The sequence below is a fragment of the Hippopotamus amphibius genome, chromosome 14, assembly GCF_030028045.1.
Source record: "Hippopotamus amphibius kiboko isolate mHipAmp2 chromosome 14, mHipAmp2.hap2, whole genome shotgun sequence".
NCBI classification, from domain to species: Eukaryota; Metazoa; Chordata; class Mammalia; order Artiodactyla; family Hippopotamidae; genus Hippopotamus; species Hippopotamus amphibius.
The window spans coordinates 11,402,144-11,418,599 of record NC_080199.1 but is presented as its reverse complement, the minus strand read 5'-3'; the positions used below and the strand labels follow the sequence as shown (position 1 = coordinate 11,418,599).

At 41.5% G+C, this 16,456-nt stretch overlaps 1 protein-coding gene across 5 annotated transcripts in view; it reads left to right on the top strand.

Annotated features, from left to right (window-relative positions):
- Positions 1-16,456, top strand: part of UBAC2 (UBA domain containing 2) — a 162,198-nt gene that overhangs the window by 62,480 nt on the left and 83,262 nt on the right. The gene's annotated exons all lie outside the window — the stretch shown is intronic.

The window sequence follows — 16,456 nt, the reverse complement described above, 5'->3', positions numbered from 1 at the left end:
GAGCAGCTTAGCCGGGTGACCCTGGCCCTGAGTCTTTCATGTGGTTGGAGTCACAGTGCCAGCAGAGACCACGGTCATCTGGAGGCCTGACTCGACTGGAAGACCCTCTTCCCAAGTAGCTCACTCACATGGCAGTTGGCAGGAAGCCTCCGTTCCTCACCATGAAGCTGCTCGAGTATCTACGTGACATGTTGACAGCTGATTTCCCCCAGAGCGGGTGCACCAAGAGAGTTACTAGTCCTTTTCATTTCAGTCATTCTAGTGGATGTGTAGTGATATATAATTGTGGTTTTAGTTTGTATTTCCTTTATGACTAATGACATTAAGTACCTTTTCACCTGTTGAGTACCTTTTAAATATTTTTGCTATCCTGGTTTTAATTTCCAGTAGTTCTTTTTTGCTTTTTGAATATTCATTTTTGCTGGCATTCTGTTTTTGTTTCATGGATACATATAGTCTTTTTTCTTGTATCTTTTATGATATTAAGGATAATCCTACCCCTGCCTCAAGGTTTTCATTTCCCTGCATAGTTTCTGTCTCTTCTGAGTTCCTTTTTCCCTCCTTGTTTTCTGCTTTTGATGTTAGGGACTTTACTTAAATATCTCTGAGACTTTGGCTATTTGTTTATATTGAAGAGCCAGTTTCCAAAAGAGCTGATTGAAGAAATGGATTGTGTGCGAGGGGCCGAATGACCCTTATGGACTTCATGGTAGGGTCCTCTCACTGGGATGTTCCACTGTGAACTCCCAATATCAGGATCTGTCAATATATGCCTTTTTTTCCCTCATGTATGGTCAGATTCCACAGGGCATGCTCTGTAGTCTCCTATCTGTAGGGTGTAACTCTGGGAGTCTCAACACGTCACATATAAACTTTGGTTTCTAGTATTGTATTTGCACTCTCGACTGAGCATAGGAGTCCCCCAGTCCCAAGAGCCTCCTTGTTACCATTTCTAGATAATAACCCCACCCTGAGTTGTCTGCTGGGATGGAGAGCGGCAGTCAGCAGGTGGGAAGAGTGCTGGGAGGGAATCAGTGCCCTGGCTGCCTCTTCTGAGTTCTGGAAAAACATGGTGACACTGGTCCTGCAGCCCTTGGGAAGCTTTGGTGTTAATCAGTTTGTGTCTCAGATTTCACCATGGCTGCTTTAGTATTTAGTTTTCTCAGGTTTGCCAATTTAGTTACTACTCTGCTTTTCTCACCCATTCCCAGCAGCCGTGAGCACCTTTTCAAGGCACATTCTGTTTCTTTGCAAATTGTGTTTTAGGCATCTCCACACTGGTCACTGTAATCTGCTGGAGTGCTGGTGGGAAAGGGCAGAGAGGGGCCTGCTTGGTCTCAGGATCTGTCTGTAGGAATTTATTGTTCTCATTTCTGCAGATACCCAATTTCCAGCAGGATAAATTTCCTGTTAAGTCTTATCATAGGGGGAACTTTCCAGATTTTTTTTTTTTAATTTTATTTTTGGCTGCGTTGGGTCTTCGTTGCTGCACAGGGGCTTTCTCTAGTTGCTGCGAGTGGGGGCTACTCTTCATTGCAGTGCTTGGGCTTCTCGTTGCAGTGGCTTCTTTTGTTGTGGAGCACGGACTCTAGGTGCGCGGGATTCAGTAGTTGTGGCGCATGGACTTAGTTGCTCTGCAGCATGTGGGATCTTCCCAGATGAGGGATTGAACCCATATCCTCTGCACTGACAGGCAGATTCTTAACCACTGCACTGCCAGGGAAGCCCCTTTCTGATGTTCTTGATGACCAGGTTATATGTTTGCCATAGATCTAATTCTGCCTCATGACATTACAAAGGATAAAACTTTTTAGGGCTGGGCACATCCAGTTCAGGAGGCTAAGAAACAAATATTACAGTGCTACCATATTTATTTGGGGGACTGACTTGGTTATTTAGATTTGTTTTTTAAAAAACCAGTCATAGATATTTAATGTAATCCTTTCTTAATTTTGTTGCTCTAAATGAGACTCTCATTTGGGCCCCATTGTTACTGTAGTAACAGTGGTACCAAGAAGTAGTGTTAACTTTTAACCTCAGAAGTGCTAAGGCATTGGGTTCTCTCCAGCCGAGGGCCAATAGGAGAGCAGCAGCACACCTATAATCATCTGTGGTCATCTTGAATATCAACCGTTGGGATAGTTTAAGGGAAGTGGGTATTGTGGCAAAGTTAACGAGTAGCAGTTAGCTTTCTAAATTACTTGTCCCTCTGGTTTGAACTTGGACTAAATATTCAACATGTAAATAATCATCACAGCTTGAATAATGTCCAGTGCCTTTACTTTAGAAATAAAGTGATTTATTTCTCAAAGATAGAGCCGCCAGGGCCTCCAGCTTTGAAGTGATCACATTAATGTGTTTAGGTTAATCAATTAGATGAGTTGAACTAATAGATATTTTAAATATCTTACCTCCTTTGAGTCCTATTTTAAAAAGTACTTTATAAAGGAAAAAAAAAGTACTTTGTAAAATTGGTATGATAATACCTAATTTATTGGTAAGAAAACTGATTCTCAGAGAGACTAAGAAATCTGCTCAGGGGCATGTAAGTCAGTTGGAATTTTGACCCAGAATATTCCCCTCTAAAAATAGAATGCCTTGCAGTCAAGATCAGGCAATAGAAGTTGACAGGCTGCTGCTTCATCTGTTTATCCGTCTGCAGAGGATTATGTCTCTGAGTATTGGTCACAACAAAGGTTTAGACGTTCTTTCCTTACTGCATCTCTCTTTATAAAGTCTGTTGTTGTGTAGCTGAAGCCTTTGGAGCTTGAGCCCTCTTCTCCCCCCTTTCCTTTTCCCACAGCCCCACTTTCTCTTCTTTCCCTTTCTCTTACCCTTTAGCTTCTGCCGCCACCCTGCTCCCTTTATCCTCAGTCCTCTCCCCTCCCAACAGTACCTACTGGTTTGGTTAGACCTTCCAGGGATTTTAGGAAGTAGGTACTTAACTGTGACTGCACAGAAGCAGAGCTGACTAACGAAAGAGGAGTTTCTGGAATTTTTACTTAGAATGAAAGGTGTGAGATAATAAATAGCCCTGACTCCAGGGATTCAGGAAAGGTTTAAAGGTTCCTTCTTGAAGAAGTTTCCTTTGACCATCCCCACCCTGAGATTAGGTCACCGTCTCTTGTGATACGCTTTCTTAGAATATTTCTTATAACACTTGTCACTGTAGAGATTAAATAATTGTGTCATAGATGGTTCCGTATCGGTCTCCTCCACTGGCATATAAGCGAGGGCAAGCAGGAGACCAGAGTGCTTACCTACCGACCATGCCTCAGCACAGGGGCCCCCACATAGTGGGCGCTGTGTTGGATGGGTGGGTGAACGGATGGTGGGTGGGCAGATAGAGTAACACATAAATGAATGAAAAGCCATTGGTCTTCGGATGCCCGTTCATCTCCTTTTGTTCGGACTGTTGCGTAGCCTCCCAGCTGTTCTCCCTGTCACCGCCTCAGAGCTAGCGTCTGTACTGTCCCCCAACCCCTGCGATTTTATCTCCAAAAAATATCTTACCTTACTCCTTTACACCTTCATAAAGCTGTGACTTCCTACTGCTCTGCTGTAAAGTCTAACGTGTTAGTGAGACACCTCAGAGTTGAGTTCCGCCCACCTTTCCAGCCTGGCTTACTCTCATTCCCGGCCTCGTGCTCCTCACACCAGCCTACTTGCATCATTTACCACCACCTGTCCCTCGTGTGTTGTTTCGCGTCTCTGAATTCATTTGTTAATACACCTGACAATTCTGATCGCAACATCATTCCTCTCCTTTGCTTGGCAAAATTCTGCTTGACCTTCAAGGCTCACCTTGGACATCTCTACTCTATGAAACCCTGCCCCAGCCAGAAGTGATCACATCTTCTTTTGCGCTCATAGATGACTTTATGCTTATAAGTGACATATAACATTTATTTACCTAATTGATCCTTCTCTTAGTGCTTTTAGGAGCAAAATCTGACTCTCTTTTATTAAAGCTCCCTCAGCATGGAGCACCTGGGAGACAGCATGGAACAGTGAAAAGAGGGTTCTTGAACACCAGAGACCTGGCTGCGATGGAAATTTTGATCTGCCACATGCTAGTGATTTCAATTTTTCTTTTGTACTAATGCCCTTTCCTTTCTTTTCTCTTCTCTTCCCTTTTTTTTTTTTCCTGGTAAGTCACCTCAGATCTGTTACTCATAAGAAAAATGTGAAAACTGAATTTCAAATTTGCATTCAATGATATGTTTAAAGGATTGAAATGTAGATTTATAAAATCATTCCCAGGATCTTACCTAAAGAAAAACATAAAATCCATTCATTCTTATATTCTCACAATAGCTCTTTTCTTAACCAAAAAGTTCTCAAACTTCCCATCAGTTTACTATCCAGGTGTCTGATGCCGTGTGTCTGACGTCATCCATCAGGAGTCAGCACACGCCATGAACGTCCCAGGCACTCTGCCCACACACTGACGTCACTTTAATCCTCTGTGCAGTGGGAACTACCGTCTCCTTTGAGGAAGCAGGCTCAGAAACCTTAAGCACCATTTTCTGTAAAGTGATAAAAGAAAAATGATGATGTTAGAAGACACCTAAGGAGAGGAAGTGGCTTCTGTTACTTCACTCGTGCATTTAACATTGTCTAAGGAATGATTAGAAAATGAGGTTGCTACTCAGTGTAATCAAGGTATTAGTAATATTTGAAGCCCAGTGTCTTCCAAATCAAATAAAGTGGCATAAATAGCGAGTTTCTTACCCTTGGAGATTGCTGGCTAACTGTGAAAGGAGGCTCAGGTTTTTCCACTGCAGGGGTTTCATTGACAGTTTCAGTGGGCAGAGCATCTTTCCAGAGAACAGATTTAATGTACTTGTTTGAAAGACTCTGTAAGCTCTCATCAGAGGGTGTGTAAAGCCACACAATCAGTGATTTTATATTTGAATGTGAAGGGCAGAGATACAGTTGACCTAAACCAGAGTTTTCTCAACCTCGGCTGGCACTTTTGGCCGCATAGTTCTTTGCCGTTGAGGGGGCTGTCCTGTGAATCAGGATGTTGAGTAACATCCCTGGTCTCTGCCCCTAGATGCCTGTAGCATGCCCCCGCCCCCAGCCATGACAACTGAAAACATCTCCAGATAGTGCCAGATGACATTTGGGCTCAAAATTACCCGGATGGAGGGCCTCTGACCTAAACTCAGCTCTCACAGAGCTTATCACCTGTTTTGAAATCCCATACCATGCACAGTGCTGGGTGGTAAACAGAACCTTGAAAAGAGTTAGCCCACACCCTTGAGGAGCCGATGACCTATGAAGCTTGAGATCTTTTGACTAAGTAGAATATTTCTAGTACTTGACTGAAATAGCTATGGTTGAGGCTATTAGTAAAAATTTGTTTCAAAGAAGTTTAACATCTGTTTTCATTTCTGCTTTTGTAAGTTGCTTTGCTACTCAATTCCTTTATTTTAGCTATCTTCCTCTTAGGACTTAAAATATTTGAGTATATGTCAAAATTTCCAGTTTGGTAGGAAATATGTCTTATCCAAACGAATGAAAATGTTAGTAAGTTTAAATTAGGATAGGACAGTGAAAAGTTTAATGTTGTTAATCAGACCAGATGACGGCAGTCGGTAATACTGAAGGGAGCTCAAAAGTCTGGTTCTGTTCAAGATTCACTTCCTGTTCTTGTTTATCATTGGAAAGTTGCACCTTATGAAAGATTTTAGATTCAGATCACTGTATTATTCTAAGAAAAAAAATTCAAAATGCTAACCACGTCTTGGTAACCATAGCAAAAATATGCAACACACAGAAATAATCTCACATTTATCTTAGGGTTGAATTTTTTTGTATATGGTATGTGTTGGGTTCTGAAGTATCTAATTTGCTTCTGTTACCTGAGGTCAAAGGAAAAGAGGCGTCACAGGCATGCCTGTTGGTCGAAGTAATAGAACCAACTCTGGCTTATTTAGCAGAAAGGGGGTTTATTATTAAAGTAGTTCAGAGACTATTTGGGAGGGCAAAGAGCCAGTCTTGGATGCAACAAAACCATAGTTAATACTTAAATGTATCCGCACTCGTAAACTAATACTGTTTGCCTACTTAATGTTTAATGTTGGCTTATAGAACATAAGATTCACGAGGGCAGCTTGGTCTTTACTGTTTTCAGCTCTCACATGCTGGCGCCTCAAACAGTACTAGCTCATAGTAGGCCCTTAATAAATATTTTTTGTATAAATAAATTACTAGACAAAGGGTATGTTCATCACTATCAGCAACAACATGCAGTAAAAATACAAAAGTATTGAAATGTTAGTCTTATACATTCTATTGGGAGATGTTTTTGGGCAGCAAAACTTTTCTTTCCTTTTTTTTTTAATTGGAATATCGTTGTTTTACAGCGTTGTGTTAGTTTCTACTGCACAGCGAAGTGGAGTTCCCTGTGCTACACAGCAGGTTCTCATTAGTTATCTGTTTTATACATATTAGCGTATATACGTCAGTCCCAGTCTCCCAGTTCATCCCAGGTCCCTTCCCCCCCTTGGTGTCCATACATTTGTTCTCTACATCTGTATCTCTATTTCTGCCTTGCACACCGGTTCATCTGTACTATTTAAAACGTGCTCTTTTTCTTTAGTCATCTTGACAATTAAATATTAAATGACTATTTTGTATCATACAGCCCTGTTTTACGTACGTTCCCCATTTAAGTGAACATCCACAGCAGTGTTGCAAGAGTACATATTGATATGGTTGTGTCCTTCGTGAGAAAGCAGAGGTTCTGAGAATTGATTGAATCATCAGGGTCATGGCTATTTAAGTGGAAGAGCCTAGACTGAAATTCATGCCTGTCTGACTCTTAGCACAGACATGCTCCTCTGTGCAACACAGCCTTAATGCCGCTTTCTTTCTTTTTTGTAAGGTAAAAAGTCTACTTAATGGTCACCTGTTCACTCTGTTAGAAAGTAATTTGAGTGTATAAGCTCATCAAACTGAGGCTTCCTGTTTGGATTTTCAACTACAGTGTTGCAAATGTCTTTTTGTGTTTTTTTTTAATTTATTTTATTTTTTAAAAATTTATTGACTGTTTTGGGTCTTTGTTGCTATGCGTGGGCTTTCTGTAGTTGCAGAGAGCAGGGGCTACTCTTCATTGTGGTGCCTGGGTTTCTCATTGCGGTGACTTCTCTTGTAGTGGAGCACGGACACTAGGCAAGCAGGCTTCAGTAGTTGTGGCGCATGGGCTCACTAGTTGTGTCTTGCAGGCTCTAGAGCGTAGGCTCAGTAGTTGTGGTATATGGGCTTAGTTGCTACGCAGCATGTGGGATCTTCCCGGACCAGGGTGCAAACCTATGTCCCCTGCACTGGCTGGAGGATTCTTCACCACTGTGCCACCAGGGAAGCCACAGATGTTTATAAAAGAAGATGTTAGTCTCTAAAGACAATGTTGATGATTACATTAAAAATTTGCTGCTAAAATGAGAAGTACAAAAATAATCCCTCATGGAGTGGTAGCTGAAAAAGCACTAACTACACAATACCCCAGTTATTTTTTAGCTGTTAATTTTCATTTTAATTTAATAGACAGAAAAAAAATCTATGCTGTTTCTCTTCAGAGCGATCTAGTGCTGCCACTGTGTTTTATACTTTTTAAAAAAATTCTGAAATAATTCAGGCCCTTATAGGGAAGTTACAAGAATAGGACCCTAAACCCAGATGCCCTAATTATTAACGTCTTTTATGTTTGCTTTATCATTTTCTCTCTCTGTACATATGGTATTTTTTTCTGAGTCATTGGAGAGCAAGTTGTATATGTAATACCCCTTTACCCCGAATACATCAGTATGTATTACCATAAAATTGGCAATTGTCTGGTTTTATAGAAAAAAAGAAAAAAAAAATCTGGTCCATGGGAAATTTCAGAATTCTCTCTTACGTTTAGTTGTTATGTCCCTTTACTCTTTCGTCTAGAACAGTCCTCATTCTGTCTTTGTCTTTTGTGATCTTGGCATTTCAAAGAGTATAAGCTAGTTACTTTATAGAAGATGGTACTTATTTTAATAATGTGGTAAAATTAAAGTTTTTGAAGGAAGCATTAGATGAAAATAATTTGTACTTCTCTTGTTTCTCTTGTATAACCTGTTGAAACTTTTTATTATGAAAAATTTCAATCACAGAAGCAGAGAGAATAATAGAACGATCCCTATCACCCGGAATTAATAATTAACATTTTTGCGGCCCTTCCTTATTCTGTTCTCCTAAAAGCTAATTACTTTTAAGCATTTTTCAGCAATTTCTAGACATCATAATATTCCATATTTAAGTAAGGTCTAAAAAGTGCTTACAGAAATATATTACTTTAACCTAACAAATTTATTTATAATTCCTTAATATTATCTACTACCAAAACTATATTCAAATTTCTCCTATATTCATTTTTTCTCTTTGAAAAAGCCCTTTACAATTGGTTTTGCATTTGGTTATGATATCTCTTAAGTGTCCCCTTCCTCCCTTTTGGTAGAGCGTGTTAGTCCAGGAGCATTTATGGGATAGTGAATACGCCTGGCTTGGCTTTCTCGTTATCTTCTCCAAGGTCCTCCTGGTAAATTCCCCGTGAAGCAGAGGTTGGAAAGCTAAATGCTGTCGTTCTTAAATTCCCTTGCATCCAGAGTTCTGCCTATGATTTAGGTTCTAAGTACCAATCAGAGGAACTTGAATGATGCTTGAGTTCAGCATGAGCTGAGGCAGTAGCATTTGAGAAGCCCATTTTGCGGGTCCCTTTCTACAGACCCAACAGGGCCCTGGAGGTTATAGTTCAGACAACTTCCTCATCCCCAGACTCTGCTGGAGTGACGTAATGACTTCCTGATTCCCAGTATCCTGAACGTGGCAGAGGAAGCAGTCTGCATGGTAGACCAGTCCTTGTGTGTTGCTCCAGGAGTCTGTTCCTAGACGCAAAGCCTGGATCTGCCCTTCTGGCCCTTTCAAAAATTTTATAAATGCCTAGTTCTGTATATTAAATCTTTTTCTGCCCAGAACAGCTTGAGAGGTTTCTATTATCTGTAAGTGAACCTTGGCTGACAGAACTGGTAATCAAAAGAACATTTATCTTTGACTTCAAATATATATGTACAAAGCAACATACCTAAATGTGAAACATAAAGATTTGAGCTGGGATGTGGTTTAAGGGAAAGGAAGCAGCTCTTTGCGTGTGTGTGTGTGTGTTTGTGTGTGTGTGTGTGTGTGTGTGTGTGTGTGTGTGTGTGTGTGTGTGTGTGAAACCTGACAATCTTTTCATGCAGATTTTTGGTATACCCTGTTCTTTGCTGGTGACTTTGTCACCAAAAGCCCTCTCTTACTAGGACTTCTTGTAGGTCCATTGACACCACCTTCCCCTGTGCTCCTAGGATATGAATGTGGCCCCATGTGTCCCATTCCTGTCTTCCCACATGACTTGGGTTGTGCGGCTGACTGGTGAGAGATGGGACAAGCAGCTGTGTGACCTCCACCTGCCTCTCCCTCTCAGGCCCTTGTGAATCCATCCCTGAATTTCTGTTTCCACCCCTGATGTAACAGCAGTATGGGAAATGTGTTGGAGACTGCACTTACCAATTTTTAAAATTTATTACAGAAAATTTCAAACATACATGAACGCAGTGAGAATAATGCAGTGATTACCATGTACCCATCACCTTATCAGCATTTTGTCAAACACACAAACTTCAAATAATTTGACAGTTGGATCCCTAATGAGACACCTTTTTTCTCTCTTTTCCATTTTACTGTTTGCTTCCTAAATTCTTCATGGCCAGGACCTATAATATCTCTCAGCCTTGCCCCTGCCTTCAGTTGACCAGCTTCTCCATGGGTCTCTCCCCCTGGGGTCTCTCCCTCCTCCCAGGCTCTCCCCTCCCTGGGTCTCTGGAGACCTGAGTGCATGGACCTGAGTCGTAGGCCCTGTCCCAGGTAGAGCCCTTTCCAGATTGTTGGTACTCACAACAGGGACCACGTTGAATTATAGTATATGCTAGACCAATAATATAGTTTGTGTTGATTTTTTTTTCAACCTTGACACACACAGTAACCCCATATATTTTTACAATGTATTTTTAAAAAGCAGGTGTTTCACTCTAGGACTTAAGGGGAAAATTGTGGAACTCAAGCCCTAAGAACACATCAAAATGTTACTTTTTTTAGAGTAGGATTAAAACCTTTTGCAGCCTCTGTGTAGTTTCATTCTGACACACTTTTTTTTCTTCTCAAAACCTGCATGGGAAAAGTCATTCTTACAAAATATGTAAACCAGAAATAAATGTTCTCACACTCTGAGAAAACTGCTAAAAGCCAATCAAAAATTACTTGAGTTCTTGGTTCGGATCCACTGCGGTAGGTACCACATAAGACAGGGGTAATGTGGCTCCTGCCCAGGAGCGACTTGCAGTTGAGTCGAGTAGACAAGACACCTGAAGGTCACTGTTCACAATGAGGGGCAACACAGTAAGTGTGCAAATAAAGAGAAAGGAGGTCTTTACAATTTGCGGGGAAGATAAACTACTGAAAAATCATCTCGGAGGCTTCCCTGGTGGCGGAGTGGTTAAGAATCCGCCTGCCAGCGCAGGGGGCACAGGTTCAAGCCCTGTTCCGGGACGATCCCACATGCCTCGGAGCAGCTAAGCCTGTGGGCCACAGCTACTGAGCCCGTGTGCCGCAATTACTGAGCCTGTGCTCTGGAGCCCTCAAGCCACAAATCCTGAGCCCACATGCCACAGCTACTGAAGCCCGTGCACCTAGAGCCTGTGCTCCGCAGCAAGAGAAGCCACAACAGTGAGAAGCCCGAGCACTGCAACGAACAGTAGCCCCCGCTTGCTGCAACTACAGAAAGCCTGCGTGCAGCAACAAAGATCCAACACAGCTAATAAATAATAAAAAAATAACTTTATTTTTGAAAAAAAGAAAAATCATATCATGTACTTCCCCATGTACAGACAGTTTCTTCCTTCTAACAATTACAGTACTGCAGAGATTTCTCTAAGTTTGAGGCGTCTGGACATGCATTATCAGGGATAAATTAAATAAATGAGCATAGTCATCCGTTGCTTCCTTGTACATGGAAGAAGGAGGGAAAGCTAGTGGCACTCCTCTTTTTTTTTGTAATAACTTTTTATTTATTTATTTTTAATCTTTTTTCTTTTATTTTTCTTTTTTTTGGCTGCATTGGGTCTTCATTGCTGTGCACGGACTTTCTCTCTAGTTGTGGCAAGCAGGGCTACTCTTTGTTGTGGTGAGTGGGGGCTACTCTTCATTGCTTGCACAGGCTTCTCATTGCGGTGGCTTCTCTTGCTGCAGAGCACGGGCTCAAGGCGCGCAGGCTTCAGTAAGTTGTGGAGCATGGGCTCATTGGTTGTGGCTCACGGGTTCTAGATCGCAGGCTCAGTAGTTGTGGTGCATGGGCTTAGTTGCTCCGTGGCATGTGGCATCTTCTCGGACCAGGTATGGAACCTGTATCCCCTGCATTGGCAGGAGAGTTCTTAACCACTGCACCACCAGGAAAGTCCCTCCTCTTATACTTTCAACGGAAAACTTTCTTCTTGGAAAAGAAATCTTGACTGATTTAAATGTCATCCCAGTTTCTGATTTAATATATTTTCCAAGATTAGTATTTCAATACCAAGCATGTATTAGTTATCTGTTGCTGACTAATAAACTACAACACACAAGAATAAAACCTCTCATCCATCATACTTGAATAGTACTAATCATATAGTGTCCTTAGCTAACATTTGATGACCTGTAGTCAACATAGATATTTTTTGAGCATTATCTCTGTGCAAGGTGTTGTGCTCAGAGCTACCCAGAATAGGAAGAAGTCAAAGTCAAGATCTCTTTCCCAATGGAGCTTATGTTTCAGCTGAGGAATGTAAGAGTGGTGCACGTGAAATAACAGACCACGGGCTGTGTGATGGTTGGCAGAGAGCATACATGTTATGTAGTGCCATTATTTCATTGGTAAGGGAATGGAAATCTAGAAGGGCTAAAAGACTGGACAGAGGTGACGTTGCTGATACGCAGTCAAACCAGAACCAGGCCACAGGTTTCCAGGCTAGTCCTTTGTTTTCAAGATAATATTTGTCTAAAATTAAAACTATGTGGCATAGGCTCTATAAAAGCCATATAAGTTGAGGAAAGGGAAGATGGGTGCCTTCGAGTAGTCAAAGGAAAATTAAAGGAGGAGGTACGATTGGAACGTGAGTGTAAAGAGTAAATGGCAGAAGCAGAATAATCCAACCAGCGAGAACCAAATAACTCTTATATTCACAGCACAGACCAACTAGATTGTCTTGAAAGATACATGTGGGGCAGTGAAGGGAAATGAGGTTGCAGGGGCTTGAAAGTATGGGAAAGGAACTTGGACTTCATGTGGTAGACCATGGGGAACTACTGTCAATCCTGGAGCGTGAAATGACATGATGAAACTGGGATTAAGGAAGATTATGTTCGTTTGTCAGGAGAAGTACATAGTGCATGCATTTTTCTTTCCTTACACTCAGTGTATTGGTCAGCTGCATTCTCAATAGGTTAAACACCTTGTTAATGAGAGGCTAGCCTGTGTTGTGATCACAAAGTAACCCTGAAATCTCAGTGGCTGAATACATAAATGCGTTTCTTGTTTGTGCTATTTGGCCAACACAGGTCGATAGGGTAGAGGGGTGGGGAGGTTCTCCATTTCCTCCTTCAAGGACCCAGGCTGACAAAGGTCCCACCGTCTAGAACCTCGCTGGGCTCTGTGGGAAGAGAGAAGAGCAGTATGGAAGATCCCTCCCTACTCTCCAGAGCTCCAGCCTGGAAGTGACCTGTATCATTTTTGTCCCCAACCTGGCCACAGGTAGTCACATGTACCCCCAAAGGGAAGTTGAGGATATTCGCTGAGCAGTAAGTGTCTCTTCCAAGGCTCTCTGAGGACCTGGGCATATAATTCTACTTGTTTAAGAGGCACAATATAGTGAGTAAGAGGGACAGACCCTGGAGCCAGACTGCCAGAGTCCACAGTCTGTCTCCCCACTTACTAGCTGTGTGGCTTTGGGCAATTTACTGAACTCCTCTGGGGCATAATTCCCCTCATTTGTAAAACAGGGATAGTAATGGGACAAACCTCACAGAATTATTGTGGGGCTTGAATATATGTAAACTGCTTAGAGCACTACGCCATGTAATTGTTAGCAGTTATTCAGTACTGTTGTCATTATTAATCTGCTGGCTTCCAGGATAGCCCCTTAAAGGAAGGCTCAAGTTTCTGACTCCGGTTGAGGGGGACCAGTGGGCAAAAAGTTGTAGTAATTTACGTGTGTGATGCCAGCATCCGGGACTAGGATGATGATCTGGGACAAAGACGGGCAAGAGTGAGTGCAAGAGGAGAAAACCCAAGCAGGGTTCACTGGCCAAATACTGTGGACGAGAGAGGGTGATGAGGTGTGGGTGACTGAGAGAATGGAGCTTGAGTTTGCGGAGAAATCAGGGGGCCCCTGTGGGGAAGGACCATGAGCTGAGGGTCCCCTGTGGTGATGGGAGCTGTCCCAGCCCCGGGAAGCCACTGGCAGGCGAAGAGTGGAGCCATCTCTTAGTGAACGTATTCCTGTAGGTGGTGATGTCCTTGTGCTCCAAGTCAGGCTGCAGGCACTGGGGCGAGAGAGTTTGGCCTGAGTCCCCAGCTCCACGTCTCCGTGGCCTGCACTCCAGTTTCCTCATCAGCACGATGGGGATGAAGTTATACCCGCCTCTTAAGGGGATGAGGGTTAAGTGAGGTGATGCCGGTCAGGTGCTCAAAAAAGTGGCCCATAGTAAACAGTCAGTAATTGTTCCTCCTTGGCTCATTGAGATTTAGTTGAGTAGAAACTTGAGGATTATTTTTTAAGTGACCAGTTCTTCAGAGTTTAACGTAAAACAAACTTCAGTGCCATTGGCTCTTATGAGTGTGTTTAGTCTTCTCTGGATTCAAAAGAATGAACTGTGTTGTCACCAGATCAGCTCTTCATTTTTTTCACTCTACCTGAATAGTCAGTGAGCAAGTGTTTTTAGCCTTGCAAAGAATAACAAATTACAGTGGGCTGAGAGTGACCAAAATAGACCATTTTAAAGGCTAATTTAAGATCAATGCTTCCTCTTTTAAAATTGCCTGGTACTTTTTACTGATCGGTAGGAATCACTGCCCTTGCCTCTTGAAACATAAAGTTGTTTCCAAGCAGAACATATTTCTATATGTAGATTTAAATTGGCTTCTTGGGAAATTAGTTCCTTTCTTTAGTATGTCTAGTTTAAATTGCAGGGTCTTTAGAGGGTCCTTGTCTTCAATTATACAATTGTATATTCTCTAACATATGTAATTAAGCATTTAGTGTTTTTCTCATTTCACTGAAAAATTGAGAACTTCACAGATGTTTCAGTAGGGCTTTAGTATTTTGTTACTAGTAACACAATACCTGTGCTATTCAGTTAGACGGATATTTGAGAGCCTTCTGTGGGCCGGGCTGTGTACTAGGTGCTGTGTATATAACCTATGACATCCGCATCCTCAGGGGACTCACAGCCTGTTTGTAATCTACCTACTTTTGGTTATTTGTCCTATGTAAGGGTTGGCTAACCTGCTGGCCTGTAATGAAACAAGCCTTCTCATACTTTTTTCAGGGTTCGTGTGATTCAGTTCTTTTTTATGGCTGGAATGTGAAGTTAGGGTTACATTCCTAATGCTGCCTCTAATTTACCAGGTGCCTTTTCTGAATTTAGATTTCCTTATAAAGTGTGGGTGATACAGTCTGCTCATCCTGTTTCACAGAATTGAAAAGGAAGACATGTAATGCATGGACTATTTTTATGAATTATTGCACTCTTCATATATACATGATATCATTTCTAAAATCTAACCTTTACTGTTCTATACTGTCTATTCTATGCTATCACTGAAGCGTCTACATGTTTGTACTGACTCAAACTAAATAGCTTTGAGAGTTTTTAATTAATCAAATGATCCTTTCAGAAATAAAAATAAAATCATGGAAGAGCTACATATAGTTAGCTGCCATGTAACTATCAACTTTCCTAGATGATTTTTCCTAGCTCCATGTGATTAAAATTGTTAATATCACCTCATTGATGTAGAAAATACTTACAGAATGTGATTTTCAAATAATGTATTATATATAAGGCCACTTCCTTTCTTCTGTAACAGAATACAAAATTATACAGCATTGTCCCTTTTCTCCAAGTTTACCTACTCCTGAGGGAAATGCACAGGAAATAAGCCTAAAGCCAACTAATAATACAAGACAGTGGGAGGGTGCCCCCAGGCCGTGTGTGAGCAATGGCTTCGTGAATGAAATAGGCAGTAAAGGGCCTTTTGAAGGAGAGCAAAAAGCTGAGTTTGACTAGCGTATAGACCTTTTTTTTTTTTTAAAGATTAATTGGAGGTAGGTTTAAAATTTACCTTTTTGGCAATATGGCTACTGATGATTGGAAAAAGTCATTTATATAGACTTGTGGTACAGTGGACGGTGGAGGCAAAAGACTGCTCAGGAAAAAGAGTGTTATTCCTTTGTCAAGCGACGTAGATATTTACTATCTAGTTTGAAGTGTCCCATTAGCACAGAGAGGACTCCCTCATCTGCTATGAAACAGCGTGTCAGCTCACACGTACAATAGTCTACGCTGAAGGTAGTCATACAGCTAGTGTGCGGTGAAGATGCTCTGACATTCAGGAGGCTTTGCTTCTGGTTTTCCTTTAGCAGCTTTCACAATGGTTTCTCTTTTGGGATCCAACTCAGATGACTACATACGTGCCACCCTGCATACAATTTAGTGTTTTGCCCTTTTTTCTCCTTTACTTGGAAAAGTTTATTAGATGGAGTGAAGGAAAGGCCCTAATTGCCTGACTTCCATCCATTGTGGTCTCACCTGTCTCCATAAAGTGAAACAAAAACCTATGCCTATTTTTGACAGTGGCTTTAAGGTCAGCTATTTGTGAAATTAACAAAATACAAATCGGAAAGCATTCAGTAAATGGTGTTGAACCAACCATTAAGATTAGTTTTCCTACAGCATAAAAGTTGAAAATGAGTAAGATAAGACTTTAAAAGAAAATATTTCCAGGATATAAAGCCTAATAAAAATTTTAAGTATGACTCATGGCATAGTATTTCATTTCTTTAGTTCCATTGTCAAGCTTGGTGTCATTGCTAACACGGATACTGTATTGGGGTAATTTGGGGGTTCAGTAAAGCAAACTTGAGCTTGCAGATGGGTGACTATACTTGCAGAGGTCATGCTGCTCATACAAAGTTTATTTGAGCACATATATAATGTTGTAAAGAAACCTGGCGACTCTGAAGTTTATGATTTTGTGTTTGACTCCGCATCTTATTTAGGCAAGCAACAACTACCCCCCTCCACTGCCCATCCTCCCTACCCTTTCTGATAACCCAAACCACTGAAATACAGA